The 16,655-nt window shown below is 36.7% G+C and overlaps 1 protein-coding gene and 1 long non-coding RNA gene across 7 annotated transcripts in view; one reads left to right on the top strand and one right to left on the bottom strand.

Moving 5' to 3' along the window:
- Positions 1-16,655, bottom strand: part of sulf2b (sulfatase 2b) — a 191,095-nt gene that overhangs the window by 124,030 nt on the left and 50,410 nt on the right. The gene's annotated exons all lie outside the window — the stretch shown is intronic.
- On the top strand, positions 3,490-14,563 carry LOC137078908 (uncharacterized). Of its 2 annotated transcripts, none has more exons than XR_010905371.1 (3): positions 3,490-3,623; positions 5,364-5,457; positions 13,352-14,563. It is a non-coding gene; the product is annotated as an uncharacterized lncRNA (long non-coding RNA). The 2 variants fall into 2 exon arrangements; XR_010905370.1 differs by having other exon boundaries at positions 3,504-3,654.

Below are 16,655 nucleotides of genomic sequence, written 5' to 3'. Positions count from 1 at the left end.
ACTTTTTGAAAGTGATGCCAAAGAAATATACAGAGCTAACGCAAAAACAGTTCAATCCCAGAAACCTAAAGATGGCAGCACGCTTGTTTCTCTACCGCATAAGGTCTATATTATGGAGAAGTGCATTCTCATTACAGAGGGAATCTAATTGGACAAAAAGCTTTATGGTGCAGGATGAGTCATCAATATTTCTCTTCCATTTCACCAGAACACTGTCTGTCTGTGAATTTAAGCCTGTCTATGTCAACTTTCAGCAGCATACTAGCACATTTTTGTGAATAAACAAACAAACTCTTAAATTACAAGTACAGGGTATCTGCAGGAATCCTGGAGTTAATTTCAATACCTTTTTAAGTCTTTTTAAAGACCTTATCAAAATATTTTAAGACCTCATCGCACTTCAAGTTCTAATCGGCAACAAACCTTTAATAAACATTTGTAGTCGAATGTAGACTTAAAATCTCTATCGTAGGCCAATTTTGTATCGTTTATATTGCATATCTGTTTCGCAACGTATGGAGGGCGACACATTACCTAACTGCGCATTTCACAAAATACATGACGTCACCCGTAGACAGCGCTCGCCAGGGATGGAAATTAACTTTTTTCAAAGTCCAGCCACATGTTTTTACCAGCCACTTTTTTGTCTTTAACTGACAATGTGTAACTGCATGTGAAAATTAATACTACAAGCTCTACAATACTTAAGCAGTTTATTTAATCTCAAGTCTCAATGAAATACTGACATTTTCTCTTTCTCGCTTATACACACACAACACATGAACTGATATACATTTCATTAAAGCTACACTGTGTAACGTTTTTAGTTTATTCTTAGCTAAAACACTTAGTTCTTTCAAAAATATATGTGCTCATTAATGTATATTTACTTCTTTCAAGTAATAAAGTATTCTCGTAAGTTTATAATATGCCATTGAAAATACATACGGGTGAGGGGTTCGAATGCTGGTCGCCATGTTGCTCCTCCATCTTGAAAGTACATTAGGCAAAGAGGGACATACCCGTAAATTCAAGCTTCGCCGTTTCGCGTTTTAACACTCGATGGCACCGTGTCGAATGTAAAGACCCCGTAGGGGTTAAAACGAAATCAGAATTGAGAGGAACAGAAACTATTATTCACTGGATGCTCATATACCTTTTCACCGCTAGATGGGGGAAAATATCACACAGTGTAGCTTTAAATAAGTAAAGCTCTGTGCGCTCTTTTTTTTACCTGGATGTGGCATTTGGATGATTCGCAGTCTTTTATGGCTTCCAGTTTTATGGTTTTTAGTCCCAACAATGAAACTATTCGTTCTGGCATCTTTGAAGCGTGTTGACAACATCAGAACATTGTCAGAATGGGATGCACCGAAATCAAAATTCTTGGCCGAAACCAAAAAAGAAGAAACCAAAGCCGAAAACCGAAAAATAAAATTCAAACTAAAATGTTTAACTCGACCTCACTCGTGTACTTTAAATAATAATGCACATGCCTACTGACCTGCAGAAAGGTACAGAAATTGAATAAAGTAATCAAATGTGAAATAACCGCATATTTAACTGTTTAAATGAAAGATTAATCCTTATTAAACTTACAAAAGCTATTCAATCAAGAGCATTGTTTAATGTCAAACTAAATATAAGGACATCACTCAGGCAGCAGTAAAGGCTACTGCGCCTTTAAGACCTGATGCAGGGATATGCTCCTCTTTCTCGACTGTGTATACTATACAGTTCACTTAAGGCATATTCAGACTATGTCTGCTAGGATACTCATCAAGATGGACATGTTGACATACTTCTTGTGTGAGTTTGTCCCTTTAAGCGCAAGACTAAAAAGGGAACTCAATATTTGCGTGCTCTCGGATGATGCACAGCGTCAGATCTTCTCACAGCGCGTCTTCACGCGAGTGATGACGGAGAAAACGACTGGTCATATGCGCACATACGGCAGCACTCGCATGCATTGAACAAAGTTTACAAAGAGGTGAAACAGCTCGGTAGGTGAAGCGAGTTTACCCGCCACAACTCAAAATCAGCCGCATTTGGCTGGTGGCGGCGCTAATTTCCATCCCTGGCGCGTGCGCTCTGAGCCGATCTCAGACTGAGCGCCCCGTTGTTTTTTAATACTTATGGGGATGAAAATAAATATATTCATAAATACTTTTTGGAGTCTAACTCTTTTGACAAAGCTTGAACAAAATACTTTCAAAATTTTAGACTTAATAAAGCCGTGATAAGACTTTTTAATACTTTATAAGGGTCTTAATTTTCCCAAAATTGATTTATCACCTTTTAATACTTTTCAAGACCCTGTGGATACCCTGAAGTAAAGTTTCCAAATTAAAAAATTGCCATGACCCAATGGGACTATCCAATTTCATACAGAGTCATTTGACCTATGCCCGCTGATCACGCCTCTTGTCGTCTGATTAGCAAAAGGACTACACCATTTCATACAGAGTTATTTAACTATGCCCGTTGATCATGCCTCTTGTGCAGTAAAAATATTAATCTTGGTCTAGTGATAGCCAGACAATCAATTTAGATAAATCATTGCCATATAGTATAGCTGGGGCATGAATTAAAAAACTTGAGGCCACAATATTTTGTTTCCGTGTCATATAAAGTGCTCTGTAAAATAAAAATAAAAATGACACTATAATAAAAATGCCCTAGTTGTTCACAAATGTTGTTGTCCAGTTGTTATCAAATGAAAATTATGTACAACAAAATAATGTAAGTGATGTAAAATAATGTAGAAAGATATGAGGGATTCAACTGTGAACCTTTGGTTTATTCATAACTGGCATCCTGGCATATGCATTATATGGTGTTCCTGTAGCTCAGACAGAACAGCATGGTGCTAACAACATTCAGACCACCACTCTCATTAAAGAAACATTTCTTTGAGATCATCACTGAGGTTTCTGAGCAGCCTGGTCTCACCTAGGGCACAAGGTGAGGTAAAACCACCACTGCTGGAGTCAGATGACAGAACGCTAACGAATGCTTGGAGAGTTGCAGGAGGTCTTCAGACTAAATGATCACATTCTGTATCCAGCCTCCAGTTCTATACTCAAGAGTCTGGAGTCACATCGTGTGAATTTACATATTGCGGATACACACATTCCACCGATGCATAAAGGATGAAACACACATTAGTAAATGAGTTTCTACAACAGCATTAAAGCACACACGCTCGGCCCTGAACGGTGTGTGTGCGTTCATGTGCGCGGTCCCCCCCCCCCCCCCCCCCCCGTGTCCCATTTTCCCCGCTCTTTTACTCGAATATAGAGAGCAATGGCGCAATTTCTCTTATTTTTCAACCAAATAGATCAGAAGGGAGTCATCAAAGCCCCTCCACTGAGGATAAATCAAACAGGACACGCGGAGGAAAGGCAAGGACACGCACACGCTCAGACAGAGGCAGGCAAAGTCACACAAAGACAAGCGTACGCACGCAAACTAGGAAGTGATGTCGCAGTGGCCAGTTAATCCACACATCCAGGGGAAGCTGTGAAGCCACACGCACACCTCGTCAACTCTCCGGTCCTTCTGTAAGACGGAGTTTTAATGATGACAGGACAGAGAGAGAGGAAGCATCTTTATGTGCAGAAGTAGGTCTTACTGAACTCTGCATATGATGAGGTGACAGGCTCTCTTTTATTCTGTCGCTTTCGTTCTCTTCCTACTCCCTCCTTCTATTTTTTGTCTCCACTCTCCCACGGAAAACGTAATATATGGTATACCTATAACAAAGTTCTCCATAAATAATATATAGCAGGTGAAGTAACATGTTTTTTTTTTCAGGTGGCTTAATATGAAAATCCTGTTTCTTTATACAGTGTGCTGCCCACACATAGATCACATTACAAAGACATCTATTGGCAGTATAAGTGACATGAATGATATGTGTCTATCAGCATCGGTCGATATTTGGTATGCATTTGTTTCCCCACCTTTGCAGTAATCTTAAATTAACATAATTAAAATTAATCTTTAAAAACAATAATATGGAAAAAATGATAATTTAATAACTGTTAAATGTAATCTTTAGAACATTCACAGTGAATACATTATAATATTGTGTATTCGTCTGTAGCATTTAAATCCGCTGTTTTTTATTTATTTATTGCATTTAGTTTTTCATTTATTTAGATAAAATAGCATATAATTTTACTATTAATAAAATATATATTTAAAGTGTGTTTTTAAAGGTCCCATGGCATGGATTTTTTAATTAATGTTTCCTGAGGAGTACTTATATTGTTAGTATGGGTTTTACATCAAAAAATGTCATAATTTAGAAATATAAGGCATTTTTTCTATACTGATATTAGCCCTCTGGCTTGAAAGCTCTGTTTCAAGGGGCGTGTCTGCTGTGAGTCTTCAGTGAAAACACCCACTGTTGTGATTGGTTGACATACTGATGCATCAGACGGCCAGCTGAATCCATTCTCTACTATTTCTCTGAGCGGGCAGAGGAGAGGAAGGGGCGGTAACCTTTCCTGGTATGGTACTATCCCGTCATAACAGGAGAATTCAAGATCAGCTCGTCTGAGCTCAATTTCTCAAAGGCAGAGAAAGCCAGCCTGAACTCGGTTTGCATGGACCAATATTTCTAGCCACCTACGGACAATAGGCTAGGGGAACTCATATTAATGTTGGAAAACCTCATAAAATGAAAATGTCATGCCATGGGACCTTTAAATAAATTAAGACTTTTATTCAGCAATGATGCACTGAATCGATCAAAAGTGACGGTAAAAATACAAAAGTAGAAAATATTTATATTTCAAATTAAATTATGAAAAATTAACAAAAACAACATAGACATTTTCAGCATTGGCAATAATGTGAAATTGTTTCTGAAGGAGCATGTGATATGTTTTATATTCCTATACAGAAATGTACTATACTTTTAATCAGTTATTGGGCTAAAGATATTTATATTAAGATATTACAGCAAAAATTAGTGTCACCAGGGCATTGCTATACATTTGCCAATGGTTTTAGCATGTTGCTAGGTGGTTGCTAGGGTGTCTTAAATGTTTTTTTTTTTGTTTTCCAATTGTAATTATTGGTCCTTGCCAAAACAATTGAAAAAACCTATGTCTTTTTTATGTGTTTATTTATACAACAACAGCATTTTGGGAAACTGAAAACAGGTTTTAAAATGCACGTTTTTGAAAATTATACTGTTTTCACCGAAACACCAAAATGCAAATGTGGGATGTGGGACATGTTCATTCTATAGGCACAACATGTTTTTTTTTTTTTTTTTTTTTTTTTACAAAATGTCATCACCATTTACTGTCCTGGCATGAATAATATAGCATTTTTAATCATTTTTGCAGATCCGTGTGAACAGGATTCATTTTGACAACATTCTCTTCAGCACGCAAAAAGGCGCACAGGGAAAACTTTCCTGGTTTAGTACATCAATGTCATGTAAGCAAACCTTAAATAGTAATTTTGCACAATTTCCTTTTTGTTTTCTGCCTGTTTTATTGGTTGTCTGGCAAAAATCCATGAGCCCAATCATTTAGAAAAGTAAAAGCACACTTACTCAACTAGCCGCATAATTTGAGGTATTGTTCGATTTATAACACAAATTATACAAAACATTATATATTCACATGCACCAAAAGTCCCCACGCAATATAACCAAAAAGATTCAGATCTTTGATTACGACTGGTGCTTAAATTCTGTAATTATTATGTAGCCAATGCATTTTTGAGTTTTATTGTCGGAGCTAATTGTGTGTTGAACATCTGTGCTGATTTGCAAGTAACAGACAAATGTCAGACCATCTGCTACCCAGTAGACTAATGAGAATAAAACATCTCTCACACACACACGAACACATCCCTTTTCAGCCATCCTATTGTGGGTTGCATTACAGCTATATTTTATACAACAGTCCCCAGAGAGCCATTCAAATATTCTTATGCACCCAACGTGTCTTATAGAGCTATTTGATTTGTAGAGGGCGAATCAACCCCAGTGCTCCAACATCACTTTTTATCCACTTACGTGGCAAATAAGATCTGTGAAATATTACTTAACAGCTCTAAAATTCCGATCTTTGGCCAGTGTCCACTTTCCTGTCCATTAACACCAAAAATGGACTCGTACACCTGAAAGGAAAGCGGCACCCCTGAGGAATCTCGACATACAGAAATGTGCCTGTGGCGAACTCATTGAATCACATTTACTGCCACGTTCCCTGTCTAACAGCGTCCGGCTACATGCATAATGCACGAGGTGAGAGCTGCTAGCAGCCTTGAAAGGAAGCGCAAACACAACGTGTGAAACAGACTCCATGATAACACCACGAGTCAGGCAGGAAGGCAGGCGACAACGTACCATATCTCTTTTTTGTTTTTGTCTCTATATCTGTCTTTAATTATTTCTATTTTGTGTGACTTCCTAAATGAGAATGATTCCACACCTCCATATCTGCAACACACAGATTCAAAATAGTTTAAAAAAAGACTGAACAACAGTCTTTCAGTGAGTCATTTTTGACTAATCGTGCAATGAGAAAAAAAAAAAAAAACATACAAAAGATCCAACAGACAATTCAAAATCTGTCATCCTTTACTCGCTCTCATGTCATTCCAAACCCATTTGATTTCCTTCATTCAGCGGAACAAAACAAGAAGTTTAGCAGGAATATTAAGGGTGCTTTCACATCTCTAATTCGGTTCATTTGGTCCTAAACAAGGGCAAACAATTATACATTGTTGCATTTTTCGGTTCCTTTTCACACCACACTAATTGCTTTGGTCCGAACCAGTTAAAACGCACCAAATTGCAGGCACGTTACAACATCCACATCACTCATTGGCCATGGCATATTTCCTATACTGCTTTTCGATTGGTCAGAATTTACGTGTGGGAAAAATCCAACACAAGAGGAAAAGCCAGGAAAAGTTTTGTTCCTGGCCATAATATGCAGTATGCAAACAATGCCTTTCTATAATGAAGAGCGGATGAGACATGAAAACAACGAGCTAATGCACTGCAGACGGCGAGCGCGCATCGCTCGTCACTTCAAGCGGAGCCGTGCATTAATTATTCTTAACTCTGACATGCTCATCTTCCGAAAATATTGACAACGATCTATCCGGTAATAATGTCATGCACATAATGTCAGTGCAGCTGACTACAGCAGCTGGTTTAGTCCAAAAATGATCAGTACTTTTTCCGTTGGTTCTGTTCGAGGTCGGATCAAGTCTGCTCCAGAGTTCGTTTGAAAGCGTACCGAGACCAGCTCTTCAAGGAGGTCTCTGTACGCTTGTTTGGTCCGCTTTTGGTACGCACCTGAGTTTATATCTCACAATTCTGACTTTATATCTCACAATTCTGACTTTACAACTTGTAGTTCCATATATATATATATATATATATATATATATATATATATATATATATATATATATATATATATATATATCCCGTTGTTGTATTTTTATATCTCACAATTCTGAGAAAAAAGGTCTGTATGGTGAGATGTAAACTAACAATTGTGAGATAAAAAGCCGCAATCATGTATTAAAATGTTTTATTATGTGGCAGAAAAAAGCTTCCATAAAAATTACAGTAATTAAAATAAAAAATAAAAAATGACAAAAGCACATAATGAAATTAATAAAACAAACAAAAATTTAAATAAAAATTAAAACATAAAAGGACTAATTTAAAATATTAAAACTATAATATAAATAATTATAAAATAACACTGTTTTAAGGAAAAGTCAAAATAAATATCCATTGTTTGTACTGCACATTATAATGTTGTTATAATGAAATTCACTTGAAACAATTGAAACAAACTATTTTCATTTTAAATCATTTTAAATTTGTTTATATAATAGTATAGAATTTTAATAGACCCTTAATGGGTTATCAGTTATCATAATTATCAGCTTGCTTGTTATTTTCTGAAATTTGTATATCAGTGGATTCCTCGTGTTGCTCTTCCAAATTATGAAAGTGGAAAATGACCAGGTATTGTTGAGCTAAAAAAAGTTATGAGAAAGGTGCACACACACACACACACACACACACACACACACACACACACACACACACACACACACACACACACACACACACACACACACACACACACACACACACACACACACACACACACACACACACACACACACACACACACACACACACACACACACACACACACACACACACACACACACACACACACAAAAAATACTGGAGAGAAGTTGTCAACTGAAGCAGGCAATCTCTGTTTCCCTGCTGGGATAACAGAGCATTTGATGGTCCTGTTGGGCAGATCAGTGCATCCCCTCAAAAGAATGTTTCAGGTTCAATACAACTTAAGCTCTATCAACAGCATTGTGGCATGTTGTCGATTACTGTGGATTTTTTTTTTAGCACTGAAATAAACATTAAAACACAACATTTCAATAGGGATACTTTCAGGGATAGCCTGCTTTCACCACACAAGTAAAAAAAAAAAAAAAAAAAAAAAAAAACTTTCCTGCAATTCTTTGCCTTTTTTCCTCATAAACTCTCTATTCTGACTTTTATTTCCCTTGCAATTGCAAATTTGCATCTCACAATTCTGACTTTATTTTAGATCTTTCAAAAGATCCTGATCTCGATTCAAGCCCCCACATGATCTTATTGCTAAATAGAATGGACTTTTTTTATTTTAAGTATGTGCTATTGAATCGTTCATTCAAGACATTTGTTCAAAAACGCAGATTCATTCAGTAATGAATGACTCACTGAATAATTCATTTTAATGTTTTTGTTTTGTTTTGTTTTTAATAATTAACTCAAATGAATTAAATATAGGGCTGCAGCAACTAAACAGTAAAATCCATAATAATCAATAATGAAAATCATTGACAATGATTCTCATTATCGATCAGCTGGGTCTGCCCTTTGTGCACTGAATAACGCATTTCTATGGACAAAATGCATCTAAAAATAGTGGGGGAAACTGTGATCTGTGATCCAAGCGCCCAAAACATGAGAATTCTTAATTTTAAGCTTCAAGCGAATGCATTAGCGTTTAACATACCCTGTCACGCGCTTTGACAGATGCATGTGCGTCCTCAACGAAACCCAAAAGCGTTAATTTTAAAGGTTATATCCTTATTTGTAAATGTTACTAATTCACCCGAGTATTTCAATTTTGCACGAAAGCGCGTCCTGACAGTCTGCATTAAGCTTCAAAACTTCACTGAACGAGCACCGGCGATAAACAGACAGACAGAACGCGGTGGACACAGAGAGAGACAATTAATATTCAGAGAAAAAACATTCATTTAAGGCTAAATTGAAGTTGAACGCTAAATTTACATTTAATAGTCAACATGTAATTCATGTATTTTATGAGAGTCGTGACTGTAAAGGGATAACAGCGTGTAACTGAATGTAAGACGTTACTTACAGCCTATTTACAGGTTAAAGAAATGTATATTATTATTATTATCATCAAAATAATCTGCAGTTGCAGGCCTAATTTAATATTTTTAAAACCTCTAGTTTACCTCAAGTGAATCACATGATATTTTGTTTAGTTGTCTGTTCAGAATCGTGATCTCTATTTTTAACAAATACACCGTGCATGGTTCTCAATTGATCCAGAATCATGCAGCTCTACTTTATTTCTCAGAACTGTAATATATAAGCCCGCAATTGAGAAGTCACAATTACCCTTTCTATGTTTTATTCCATGGCAGAAACTAGCTTCCAAAGTTCTCTGTAAACCTTTTACGGTTATATCAAACCCATATGTGACTGAAAATACAAATGACAATTCATCTTTCTTATGAGTTTTGGTGTTTGCTTATTTATTTATTTTTCATTTCTGCCTTGGAAACTTTTCTGAAGAAGAGCCAAAAATGGATTTCAGTTCAGGGAAGAAAAAAAATGACTCTTTACCCAGCGCCACTGAAGAAAAACCTTGTACTTTTGAACCTCCCTCTCTTCTACTATGTAAACCCACTGAATAGAAAAATGGGTTCCAAATTGCCAGAACACAGCAACAATGCCTCAGTAAGGGCTAGGCTAGGATGAAAGACTCATTAAAAATTCCGGACATGCACTTGAAGTAATACACCTTCCACATGCCCTAAGCAAGTGGATCCATTTAGAAAAGTAACAGTAGGGAAGCACAGCGGTTTCTACAGGCTGGTTACTCTGTGTGTGTGTGTGTGTGTGTGTGTGTGTGTGTGTGTGTGTGTGTGTGTGTGTGTGTGTGTGTGTGTGTGTGTGTGTGTGTGTGTGTGTGTGTGTGTGTGTAACATGGAGCAGAGAAAGGCTTTAAAGGGACTTTCAGGGTTGAGGGAATCGGTTTTCTGTGGATTAGATGTTGCCAGGCACCGTTGCTCTGGATTATTTCTCATGCCCACCCTCCGGAGCCCAACCTGCCATACTACTAATGGCATTAACAAAATCATTCCGCCCACTGTTTCTCGTGTGTAAAGACACACACCTCTGAGTATTATTCCTGGAGTGGTTCACCTGCTCACAAAAACAAGTCGTGTAACCTCAGGATGACAACGCTCCGGGGAAAGACCTCACCACACCTTAGCGTGACTAAGGTTCTGTTCTGGCCGGCACTTGCGCTTTGATATCTCACCACAACACACTAACTCAAATCAGTGATCTTCTGGTGTCCCCATGGTGATTAAAACGGAATGTGTGATCATGGCTCAACCTACAGGTTCTTCTGAAAATAAATCTCAAAAGCAGGTGTGGTTCACATACATTCCATAATCTCAACACACCCAGAGCTTGTGTAAACAACCAGCAATTTCACATGGCTACTTGTACTGTTATTGATGAACAGTCCTCTCATATGTAGCATTGGAAAGTTCGATTCACACAAGTGAAGAAAAAAAAAATCACTGATTCAAATAGCTATGCTCCATTTAGGTTTCTTTTAATAGCATACCTTTTTGCGGCCTGCTGCTCATTATGATTTATACCTGGAGTGAGGGAAAAAAGTATTTAGTCAGCCACCAATTGTGCAAGTTCTCCCAATTAAAAAGATGAGAGAGGCCTGTAATTTTCATCATAGGTACACTTCAACAGAATGAGATTAAAATCAAGAAAATACAATTTTAATTTATTTGCAAATTGTGGTGGAAAATATGTATTTGGTCACCTACAAAAAAAGCAAGATTTCTGGCTCTCACAGACCTATACCAGCTTTTTAAGAGGCTCCTCTGTCCTCCACTCATTACCTGTATAAATGGCACTTAAATGGACTTAGTGAATGACCTGCAGAGAGCTGGGACAAAAGTAACAAAGGCTACCATCAGTAACACACTATGCCCCAGGAACTCAAATCATGCAGTGCCAGATGTGTCCCCTGCTTAAGCCAGTACATGTCCACGCCTGTCTGAAGTTTGCTAGAGAGCATTTGGATGATCCAAAAGAGGATTGAGAGAATGTCATATGGTCAGACGAAACCAAAATACAACTTTTTGGTAAAAACTCAACTTGTTCGTTTTGGATGAGAAATAATGCTGAGTTGCCCCATACCTACTGTAAAACTTGAGGGTGGAAACACCACACTTTGGGGCTGTTTTTCTGCAAAGGGACCAGGTTGACTGATCCATGTAAAGGAAAGAATGAATGGGGTCATGTATCATGAGATTTTAAGTAAAAACCTCCTTCTATTAGCAAGGGCATTGAAGATGAAACGTGGATGGGTCTTTCAGCATGACAATGATCCCAAACACCACCCAACAAATGAGTTGCTTCATAACAACATTTCAAGGTCCTGGAGTGGCCTAGACAGTCTCCAGATCTCAACCCCATATAAAATCTTTGGAGGGAGTTGAAAATCTGTGTTGCCCAGCGACAGCCCCAAAACATCACTTCTCTAGAGGAGATCTGCATGGAGCAATGGGCCAAACATCCAGCAACATGGTGTAAAAACCTCGTGGTGACTTACAGAAAACATTTAACCTCTGTCATTGCCAACAAAGGGTATATAACAAGTATTGAGATTAACTTTTGTTATTTGTTAATACTTATTTTCCACAATAATTTGCAAATTAATTATTTAAAAATCAGACAATGTGAATTTCTGGATCTCTCCGGTCTCTCATAGTTGAAGTGTACCTATGATGAAAATTGCAGGCCTCTCTCATCTTTTTCTCATCTTATTTCCTTGGACAATTTGTGGCTGACTAAATACTTTTTTTTTTTTGCTCCACTGTACACAAAGTGCAGTGTATTGTATTTATTTAGTTAGTTATTTAGTTATCTAGTATGAAAGATCTGTGAAAGTTTGATGCAGTCACTCATCCAAAACCCTGATTGTGCCAGAAAAATAAGACTTGGATAAACTTACAAATGAAATGATCAGATAAAAAAATTATAAAAATTAATTAATTAATTAATAATAATAATAATAATAATAATAATAATAATAATAATAATAATATATAAATAAATAAATAACTATTAATAAGAATGAATATAATAAAATAAATAAAAATAAAAAATATTTAAAATAATATTTTATTTTATTTTATACAACTTTATCTTGTTTTATCATTTTAAATTAAGAGCAGCTTGGAGACTGACAAGCAATAGTTTGCCATTATTGTATTATTGTATTCAAAATACACAAAAAGTGCATTACATTTTAATTTTTACACTTTTGTTGACACTCACATGAAGAGTGGGTTAAATTTGGGCAAATCAAAAAAAGTGTGGACAGAATTTAAAAATGTATCTCTTTACTATAATAAATTATTGTGCGTGTCTGCGCGCACGCGTATGTGTGTGTGTGTGTGTGTGTGTGTGTGTTTGTGCTGTCAAACCAAATGAAACTATTAAACAGACTGTTTTGTGGGTTTAATGAGTTTGTTTACACCCATCTCTGAGCAGATTATCAGAGCCAAAGGCTACACCAAGAACACTTAACAAATATTGTCTCTCGTGACATAAAAACACACACACACACACACACACACACACACACACACACACACACACACACACACACACACACACACACACACACACACACACACACACACACACACACACACACACACACACACACACACACACACACACACACACACACACACACACACACAACCTCCATTCCTCATCCATCTCAATTTTCCGCTCCCCTTTTCTCTCTCCTCGTATTAGGTGTTTGCAAACCCTCAGGATAATGCAATGTCAAGTTACATTCAGCATTAAATGAGCTAAACAAATAAATAAATAATTTCAAAAGACACAAAGCACACTGACAGGAAATTAATGATATTTTCCTGTCTCTTTTTTGCCCATTTTCTCCTTCTTGAGACGTGAGCGGAGTGTGAATGACGTCTGAAGACAGAAGATGGAAGCAAAAAAAAAAATCTTGTCTTTATAAAGTGGCATTTCACCTCAGAGAAGGAAGCAGAAACTGAAAATGGATAAAGACTTCCTCTCCGTACAAAGACTTCCTTCAGGAGACCTGAGAGACAAAACCTAACAGGAAGCTGAAGAGGTCTGATTAGCCCTGTTCCAAATTATGGAAGACATCTTAATTATTCCTACGTCTAATGATATTTACTTGATTACGCACACTATGGATCACTATTACAAGCATAATAAACAGCTTGTCTAAACATAGAAGAGCCCAAGACTAGAAAGAAAAAGTGGAGGGTGGTAAGGCAGTACATTCAGTAGAGTTAAGCACCCACAAATGAATGGATAACAATTTCTTACCCTCATTTCATTTCAAAACCTATTTGACATTGATAATTCCACAAATAAAAAGGGAGTACAAATACTCTTTCTGTGCAGTTCAAAAAATAAGAACACCATAAAAGAAGTTCATACAACACATAACCTAAACAAATGACAAGACCTAAACTGTGTTTAGCCATGCTTGATGTGTTAACAGAGTGAAATATGACTGGTCAAAGGCTTCCGCTGACCCATAAATCCAAGTGAAATGCCAAGGTCAGTGCAGGCCAGCTAAGCAGTGCCGCACCACTCAAAATGATGGGTTGAGTTGGAAGTGGCGTAAGTGGAGAAACAGATGAGATAAAAATGATACAATGCCAAATAACTTTGAACGTATAAAGCATTGATCCCATGAATGTGTTTGGCCTCTCAGAAAAACCAGCACTGGCAGCACTTTGTAGTGTTTCTCATGTAGATTTCCCCAAGTGGAAACCTTAATTATTTCTATTTCTCTCTCCTTCTTCTCTCTTAGATGTCAATTGCAGTAGAAATCTGATGTGCAAATGCATTAAACTTGTTTTTCATTACATAGCGCCCCGTCTTCCTCTGCCCTTTTCCTGATAATAAAGCACCCGGCTCTACCCTCAACATTTCCGTTTGATTCAACTCATGCCCCACCCGTCTGTCGCTCTCTAATAAAGCTTGTGTCTCAGAGGAATAGAAGGTAATGAATACAGCTCTGCTACAGTGGCCTGCAGGGCACCAGCCCTGACTCAGCAGAAAGAACTGATCCTTTTTGCTCTGAAAGCACGCTTGTATTTAAAAGCGATGACAGACTTTCACCTCGAAGTACAAGGTGTGTAATAAATTAAAAATCTATGAGTCCTCGGGTTTTCCAGCCAGAAATTATTGCTGCACTTTTTTGCTCCTGATTTTTGTCAAGGTATGATTTCTCTGAATTGATGGCCATGACACAATGGTTATTATCTACAGTAATAGAGTACAGTGGCATTGCGGGAAGGTTTTTGCCCTCTGGGTGAGTAGTGGATTTGTTGGTTGAGAGATAAGCAGGAAAGCTTCGGTTATTAAATCAGTTCATGCTGAAATGCTCTTCCATTGTTTTCTTCCCACTGGTTCTCGTATCATATATTAAACTCGGAATCCATGGCCATGAGTGAATTTGCTTAAATCTGAAATATATTCTACACAACGCAAACGCTTCTAGCTACTCAAGTCCGATTTCACATGTGCACTGTTGAAGCATTTAATATAATATAGTTCCTTTATTAGAATTTAATTTAAAGAGTTTTATTTAGACACTATGCACTGTAAAAAAATTTGGTTGGTTTTTGTTGGTTTAACTTAAAAAAGTAAGTAACCGTTACCTTAAAATTTTGAGTTTATTGAAATTAAAAATTTGAGTTGATACAATGAAGGAAATTTGCTTAGTAAATAGAAATTCAAATTATTTTTGTATCTGAACCACATAAAAAATTTGATAAATCATGAAAATAGCACTATCTGGCATGTTTCACTGCATCATCAGAAATAAAACACACACAATTACCCAATATGCTTACACATTTTTTTAAATAATATTTTAATAAAGGTTGTCCAATCCCAAAAAAATTGTCATTGTATTAACTCAAAATTTAAATTTCAATGAACTCAAAATTTTAAGGCAACCAGGTAACTTTTTTTCTAAATAATTTTTTACAGTGTGTGAAAAGTTTAGGGTTGGTATTATATGCTTACCAAGGCTGTATTAACTTGATCACAAATACAATACTATTTTAAAATATTACTTCATTTTAAATCTGATTTATATTTGAGTATTTTTAAAATGTATTTCTGTGATGTCAAAGTAGATTTTTTTAGCATCATTACTCCAGTCTTCAGTGTCACATGATCATTCAGAAATCACTTGTAATATGATGATTTGCTGCTCAACAAATATTTATTATTATTTTGTATAAAAAAAAAAAAAGTTGTGCTGCTTAATATTTTTGTGGAATTCATGATACAATTTTTCTGGATTTTTTTATGAATACAGTTTAAAAATTCAAAAATCACCGTAAAGGACATTTCTCTTTATGTTTCACAAAAGTAAAAAAGTCAGGCTTAGAACGAAATTAGGGTGAATAAAATAGTGACCGAATTTTCATTTGTGGGTGAACGATCCCTTTAATTCTATGAAACTTTTCTTTGCTCAATTGGTAAACAGAGCAGGGAAATCATGGATAAGTAATGAAGTGAATGATGATACATGGCTCCATGACGGAGGTGCATATACACACATCTAGGGAATGGGGAGAATAACATGTGGGTGTGTATTCTCATGTAAGCTAACTCTACTCGCAGGCCGCAGCCGTTCCCACAATAAATACCCATGACACACGGAAACACAAAGGACGGCTCAAAGACAAAGCAGCAAGAGAGAGACAGTGAGAGAGATATGGAAAAAGATCAACAAACTCTTCATTTTGCTCGTTCACAGTCATAGCCTGCAGATATGAGGCTAACGGTGGTGAGGGATTGCTGTCATCTGTATTGAAAGAGGGGGCACAAGGCAAAGGCACAGCCAAATTTGGGAACAGGAAATGACAGTGGTGTACCGTGACAAATGGTCACTACAGAGGAGAGGGCACAGATTCACAGCGAAATGAGAAAAAGAGAATTGCCATCTCTAGTTCAAATACCATCCCAACTAATGGCTCTGACTGCAGTGTTTAGACACAAAAGATAACGTTCTTTTGTTATATAGATTTCATATAAAGATAAAATAAAATAAAATAAAAAATTAAGTCACTGAAATAAGGCCACAAGAGTTTCGACTTTATGCGCGAGGGATATTTGCATGGATCGCGTCAGAATTTGCCTTTGAATAGAACAGCGCATTCTATTCAAAGGCAAATTCTGATGCGATCCATGCAAA

Source organism: Pseudorasbora parva, chromosome 6 (genome assembly GCF_024679245.1).
Source record: "Pseudorasbora parva isolate DD20220531a chromosome 6, ASM2467924v1, whole genome shotgun sequence".
Taxonomy (NCBI): domain Eukaryota; kingdom Metazoa; phylum Chordata; class Actinopteri; order Cypriniformes; family Gobionidae; genus Pseudorasbora; species Pseudorasbora parva.
This window is presented reverse-complemented; position numbering and strand designations above follow the sequence as displayed.